This window comes from Elaeis guineensis, chromosome 1 (genome assembly GCF_000442705.2).
Source record: "Elaeis guineensis isolate ETL-2024a chromosome 1, EG11, whole genome shotgun sequence".
Classification (NCBI taxonomy): Eukaryota; Viridiplantae; Streptophyta; class Magnoliopsida; order Arecales; family Arecaceae; genus Elaeis; species Elaeis guineensis.
Genome location: NC_025993.2, coordinates 125,680,755 through 125,688,770, shown reverse-complemented (window position 1 = coordinate 125,688,770; position 8,016 = coordinate 125,680,755).

Here is an 8,016-nt window from a genome sequence, read left to right as displayed (position 1 = left end):
GGAGATAACTAGATCATAGCCTTCCATTAAGGTGAATGACAATGGGTCCATTATTTCTGATTGACATTGCAGGTGCCATCTATCTAGTATTCTCTCTGAATGATGGAATTATCATTCATCATATGATGACTCTGTTGTACTATCTGATGATGGTTGGGTTGACTGAGCCATCCTCAGATCTGATCATTCATTAGTTAAAAATACTGAGTAGGTTCATATTAATGGTTTGACCTAACTAAAACTTTCAGTGGAGGCCCATCACCTACAGAAATAAAATCTGAGATAAAATTAATTACTAAAAATTATTTAAAAAAATAATTGGTTGAGAACCTACCCATAGATGCATATGGGTTGACTGAGCCATCCTCGGGCTTGTATGCAGTCTGTGTGGATTCTAGTATCCACTAGAAAATTAAGGTAATTTTTCGAATTAGAGGTAGAGGCTATCAATTCATATAAAATAGTGAAAAAAATCTTTAGACTTAAGTTCAAGTCTTTAGGCTTAATCAATTCATAAACATAGAGGTCTTATGTTTTTCTTTCAGTTATGGCTAGATATCTATTGCTCCATTTACTGTTTGGCAGTGACTAATTTATAGGACCCAACTTCGATAATTGGTATCAGAAGTTGCAAATAGTTCTAGAGCACGAATGGATCCTAAATATGATTATGGATCCAGCATCTGAAGTTTCTATATCCAACACATGTGATGCGATCAAAGGCACTTATCAGAAATGACCACATGATCAAATCACCATGTGATATTTTTGAGAGCAGCAAAGAATACAAATTTAGTTATAAATTTGATGATGCTCAGTGGGAGGAAATTCTTCAAATATTGAAGGACTTCTTTCGCACCTCTGAAGATGTATCTTCAGTGTGACAATAATTCTTTGAGAAAAAAAAAAAGAAAAAAAAAGTGCAAAGAATCATGTTTGGACTAATGAGTTCGAACTAACAAAAGAATCTAAGATTAACCTAGTCTGACAGAGTCCCTTGATCTAAACAGGCTAAAGAAAGGAAATCAGCAAAGGGTTGCTGGACAAAGTACTTTTATAATAACACCTTGTGATTTCTTTATCTGTGACACTACTACCTCGATATTGGATATCGAAAGTTTATGAAAATTATTGCAATGACTTCAGATTAGTAGAAAGTTTGAAAACAGCAAGAGATTCCTGAACATTAGAGTTAGAAGTTATGTTCCAATCCTGATTTTAAGAATCGTCAAGCCTATTTTCAATTCTAACAATATCATTTTAGTGATTGTCACTACTGTCTAATGATTTTGTGATATCATTATGAATGGTGTCGAAATCATGTGAAAAATTAAGAAATAATATTTATGAATAGTCACAGCCTATTAGTGTATTGTATATAATCAAACAAACTCTCTAAGGTAGATAATGTCATGAAAGCCTACCTTTGATAATTTAGGTTCGATCATATAAATAAGAATAGGATCAATAAGAGATAATTCTTGAGGTCAATGATTGTGAATCATTGTCAATCTGTTAATTCTATCTCCTTAGTAAGATGACCAAGTCACTTTTTATTGAAAAAGGTGAACGAGTCAATGATGTTCTGAATCTAATACATACTGATATATTGGATCTACGAACATGTTTGTCATAAATTTAGATTATTTGAAATATTCAAATAAGTTCATAATAAGGTAGAGAAACAAACTTGGAAGAGCATTGAAATTCTTCAATCAGACCAAAGAGGAGAATACATTTCAAGTAAGTTTTAACATATCTAAAAGAGAATAGGATTCTCTCCTGTTGGAATTGACTTTGTTAGACATAGTTTGATCCATGATGGGATTTAAAAGTCTGTCAATCTTCTTTTAAGGTTATGCTCTTGAAACTACTTGTTATGTTCTGAACTGGATTCTGAATTAATCAATCGCAAAAACTCTATATGAGATATGGACTAGGCATAAGCCGATACTTTCTTACCTTGGAATTTGGGAGTGTTTATTTTATGTCGAGTATTTATAGACTGATTAGCTTGTATCTCGATCCAATATATATTATTTTATAGGATAATCAAAGAATCTAGGGGATATAACTTCTACCATGCTAAAGAACAAGAGTTGTTCGATATTCTTTTCAGAAAAAAAGTACCTTGATGAAGGTACTGATGTCTTTAATGTGAAACTTATGAAGTTTGATAGGTAGAAAAACTGACACAATCTAGTGAATCCATAGAATCGAATTTGATTAGATCAAATCCAGAACCCATTGTAGAGAGACCATGAAAGAGATCTGGTAGAGTACTACATCTGTCGGATAGAGACTTCAGTTTCTAGATCTGGGACATGATCCTATTAAACTCGATGAGAACAACAAGAATTTGATCACCTACATGGATACCATAAAGAGATTCGACTTCGATTAATAGCTTGGAGCCATAGAGTCTGAAATAAAGTCTACAAAGATCAATGGTGTATGGACACTCGTTGATTCACTCGAAGGATAAAACCTATAAAGTGTAAGTGGATCTCCAATAGGATCAAAGGAGTGCAGATGAGAAGGTGGAGACCTACAAAGCTCATCTGGTTGCCTAAAAATATTGTCAATATTATGGTATTAACCATAACGAGATATTTTCTCCTATGACAATGCTAAATATTTCGGAGTTAGAGCGTGCATTTTGATAAGTGATCAAAATACATGGTTTCGTTAAGAACAAAGAAGAATCCTACAAATACAAATGGATTAATAGTTCTATGAGTGTATTTCTTATCTTGTATGTGAATGAAATTCTCTTAATCGGAAATGACATTCCTTACATAGCAGGAAATAAAAATTTCGCTATTATCATTATTCTCCATAAAGGATTTGGAAAAAGCATCTCACATTCTAGAGATGAAGATCTATAGAGATAGATCTAAGAAGCTGCTTAAGTTTTTTCAGTCCAATATACATAAGGTGTTTATGAGTAGAATTTATTCTATCATTACACTATGTATAAGATCAGATATGGTATATTCACTAAAGTAGTGAGTGGATACTTGCAAGATCCGGATTAGAATCACTAGAAGGTCATCCTTAAGTATTTGAGAAATACTAAGGACCGGTGATTTGGTTATGGAGAATCTGACTTAAAACTTGTAGAATTTGATTCTAATTTTTAGTTGGACATAATAATAGCAAGAATGTATCAGAATACATCTTTATCCTAAATAATGGAGCAATCTGCTGGAATGGTTCCAAGCAGAGCAATATAGCCAAATTCAAATTGCGAGACAGAATGCATTGCAGCATTCGATACTTATAAGGAAGCTATGTGATTGTACAGGTTCACTGACAAGCTAGGAGTGACACCCTCCGATGATGGTCCTGCTGTATTGTACAACATCGGAGCCATAGCTCATGCCAAGAAGTTGAAGTCGCATTAGCTTACCAAGTATTTTGCATCGCTATCACTTTATTCGAAAAATCTGTTAAGGTGATATAAATCTTTAGAAGATCGATGGAAAGGAGAATGTGACCAATCCATTTACTAAAGTCTCGGTATCTAGGAGTTTTAAGATGATAAATTGAAGATGGATATATGATACTATACTGATTGGCTTTAGTTCAAGTAGGAGTTATTGAGAAATATATCCTAAAGCCAATCATGTGACGATTGTGCTAATTATAAATGTATATGAGTTGATAAATAATAAAAATTATTTGACATATTTCATCACAAGATTACATCTTTTAACAAACTCCTATGTTATAATGAAGTCCTTAGGACTACTTTGATCGATAAAGGAGGATTTATCACATAGTCCTTAAACTGGTTCGCGACCAAACGATAGCGATATCAAGTATAGATCATTGTGTGCTATATGCATTGATTGTTCTTGTAACTAAATAGTATGGAAATACTAGTATGGCATACAAGTGAGATATAGGAGTACATCGTCACTAAACGTGACCAACTATGGAGCACTCTGCTATCAAGGATAGCTCGCGAAAGGTATGGGTATAAGTGTCCCTCCCATCTGAGATCACCATGGTGACTTGCAAGTAACTCACTGTACTTTGATGTCAGACTAACAAATTTCTAATTCAGTGATAGAAGATTTTTAGGTGTAGTCAAATACTTGTCAAGTCAATGCGGAGTCAAGATGGGATTGACCCCTCTGATTTATTAGGAGATATGCATCAGTGTATTTCAATTTAACAAAATTTGAGCCCTTATAATCTATGTGATGGACTTGAAAAAGATTGAAATATAATATGGATGACTTATTTAGGATTGACAGTTAAATCTTAGATCATCATTGAGCATTAGGGTCAAAGAGATGAATTATACGGTAACCATACGTCAATAGGTTCTTGAATGTTGCTTCACCTTCATTCGACCTATCCAGACATCGGGTCATCATTGCTAGATGGTTACATCTATTGATTCAAGAAGGTATTTCTGTACTACCAGCTTAGGTTCCAACCTATGGGGTCACACTCAAAAGAAGTTTCTGACTGATTATGTAGCTGATCAACGATTGAAAATTATTCAAAGACTTAATCATCAATTTGATTGATGGTTAACCTTATGTAAAAATTATAATAAATTAATTCACTAAGTATTAGTGAATTAATAAAAAATTAATTAGTAATTAAATTATTGATTAGTTCAATTTGATTGAGCAAAGAGGATTAAATAAAATCTAATTGAATTAGATTCAATTAGGTTTGACCCGATTAGGTTATGAGATGACCTAATCGCTAAGGGAGAATTATCCCTGATTTGATCAGAACTTTGATTCAATCAATTTTTAATTTGATTAAAATTTGATTAAAAATTTATAAGTCTAATTATATTAGATTTTATATATTTTATTTGGGCTAAACCAGATATGATTTGGTTTGGATCTAAATAAAGAAATTAAGAGTCCTTATTGGAATAGGACTCTTCTCCCTGCATCAATCCAGTTTGCACACCATATATCTCCATGTACAAAATTGTTTTGTATAAAATTTTTTCATACCAAAGAGTTCTTTTCTTTCTCTATCTCACATCCAAATTTGATTTAGTTTTGATAAAAGAAAGATTCTAACATTAGATTTTAAAATATTCCTTATCAGGAGAATTTATTCTCATCCAGATCAATCTCTCCATGCCAATAAATTTTTTTCTCCTTATATGTATAACATTTTGAGGATATTTTTTATGAGAGATTAGATAGAGAACCTATTTACTATGAAAAAAATATGGAAAGAGACATCCCATATTTTTTTTAGCATGTTTTGGGATGTGAAATTGTGAAGGGAGGTGGCATCCTGTAAGAGTCTAGGATCACTAAGACTCTTCACCCTACCTCTTTACATGCCTATAAAAGGGGCTTTTGTGATTGTTTTTATATGTGTAAGATACTAAAAGAGAGGTCTTCATATGAGAGAAGTTTGGGCATGATTCACAGTGTGAAAAATTAAGAGGAGAGTCCTCTCTCTTGGTGTGTGCACAAAAATCTGAATTTCAGATTTTTGGTTCTAAAGATTTGGAAAGAGAGAATAAATTAGAGAAAAATTATTTTCTTCTTTATCTTATTTCTATCTCTTCATCTCTTCCAGAAGTCCATCTTCAATCTCTGAAAAGATTTCAAAAATTTGAAGAAAAGATTCAGATCAGCTAAGAAGAAGGACTTCGTGTGAGCTAGCACTCCCGAGAAGACAAATTAGATCGGGGCTTCAAGTGGATTTTCCATAGAGGCCAGATGCATGTGCAGCTGCGAGCAGCTAGCAAAGATCTTCTCTACCATATCTCTCAGCAGCAGAGATTATCGACCCATGATCAGGTATGGAGTTCTAAACTCAAATTAGAAGTAGATATGATCTACTGCTCATATGCATGCATGCTAATTTTATCTTCAAATTATTTCAAATTTTATATGCAACATAATATGTCATAAATCCTAAAGTAGGTTGATTGATGATTAGATCATATATATGTTAGATTAATTTAATTAATCTAGTTATCTTCTGCTATAATTTTTTCAAAAAAGTTTCAAAATATATGCATGAAATCGTCTACGCATCCCAACAGGTCATGGATAAATCGTCAAACCTCAACATCAATCATATGATAGATTCGATTAGCTCAAATCCAGTTGTGACTTCTATGAAAACTTTTTTCCATCAATCACACTACTATGGTCATAGATTCTTGAACTTAGTCTTTCAAATCTTATAGAACTACTCCTCTCTATCAAGGTCGATAGATCCTATCTTGATGCACACTTCACTCCTACAATGGATCAATTATCACCAACATCTACTACAAGGACTCATTGAGATCCATGTTTATGTGTCAGTCAAACTTCAGCAACCTTATTGCGAGCAGCAGTACCATCTCTAGTCAAAAGATCAGTCATACAACTATAGTATCGAGATAATCACTGACGATAGAATAGAAATCCAAGTGATCTCTCGTATGATCATATTCAATACTAGTTGTTCTCTAACAACTATCTATATTTATCATCCTATATCTCTACACAGTAGATCAGAGACTCATCTATTTTGAAGAAAATGATTTGTGTGCCAGTCTATCCAGATCAATCACTATCCTCATGATGATCCTATGATCGGGAGTATTTAGGAACTAAATACATGTCTCTAATTCTCAATACCTTGAGAATATGTATCGAAACTAATTTTATGGATGATTCAAAGATACATCATACTTGAATGAAAAAAAAAATATCCTTTTATTGATCATATCAATATATTAGGTATAAAATTGTGCCCTAGAATTACTACAATGTGTCAGCCATATTGACTTCTAGGACATACATCTAACAATCATCGCTCGATATGTTTAGACTTCTGATGAGATCTGAGCTCCTTAGCGAGTACTATGACACCATTGTTATCGTAATACAGAGCGATGGCATCTGATGTTATTATGCCAAATTTTATGATAAATTTCTTATACCTAAAGGCTTATTTTGCAGCATCTGAAGTAGCGACTACTCTACCTCCATCGTCGAATCTGCAATGATAGATTGCTTGAAACTCTTCTAACTAGTAGCTCTACTATTGCATATGAACATATAACCTGATGTAGACCTTCTATCATCAAGATTAGACATGAAGTCTAAATCAGTGTATCTTTCAACTCGTAGCTTCGATCTTCGATCAAAGATCAAGAGCAGATCTTTAGTTCTTCTCAAGTACTTAAGGATATTCTTCATAGCTATCCAATATTTTTCATCTGGATTTGACTGATACTTGCTCGTGACACTCACAACAAGGACAATATCAGGTTGATTACACAGTATGGCATAAGTGAGACTCCCTCTAGTCGAAGCATAAGGGATCTTATTCATATGCTCAATTTTCTCATATGTGCTTGGACACATTTTCTTAGAGAGAGTGATACCATGCCTAAGGGGTAGAAGTCTTCTTTTAGAATTTTTGATGTTGAACCTCTTCAGTACTTTTTCTATGTATATTTTCTGTGATAGGCCAAGCATCCTTTTAGATTTATCTCTATAGATCTTTATTCCTAGAATATATGATACTTTTCTTAGATCTTTCATGAAAAATTTTTTGGACAACCATCTTTTGACCGAGGTCAGTATAGAAATGTCTTTCTCAATAAGGAAGATGTCATCCATGTACAGTATGAAAAATGTGATAGTGCTCCCACTGACCTTCTTATAGACATAAGGCTCCTCGTTGGAATTTCGTGTCGGAACATGCTTGTATATTTCAAAAATTCTTTTCTGAATAATATAATAGAATAGAAGATTAAAATATCTTTTAATCTGAATCATATATGTATAAAATATAGAATACAAGGATCTATTTCATATGCTGAAATTGAACAAATACTAAATTTTATGCTGAAATTAAATATATGATCGAATCTCATATCTATTTTATAAATTTTTTTTTCAAATCTAGATCTGAAAGAGAATAGGTTCTCTCTTAACCACGTAAGTACCTGGTCTCTATGGGTATCTACTCAGGATCAGTCTAGAATAGCTCTGTTTGGTGTTGATCTTTCTT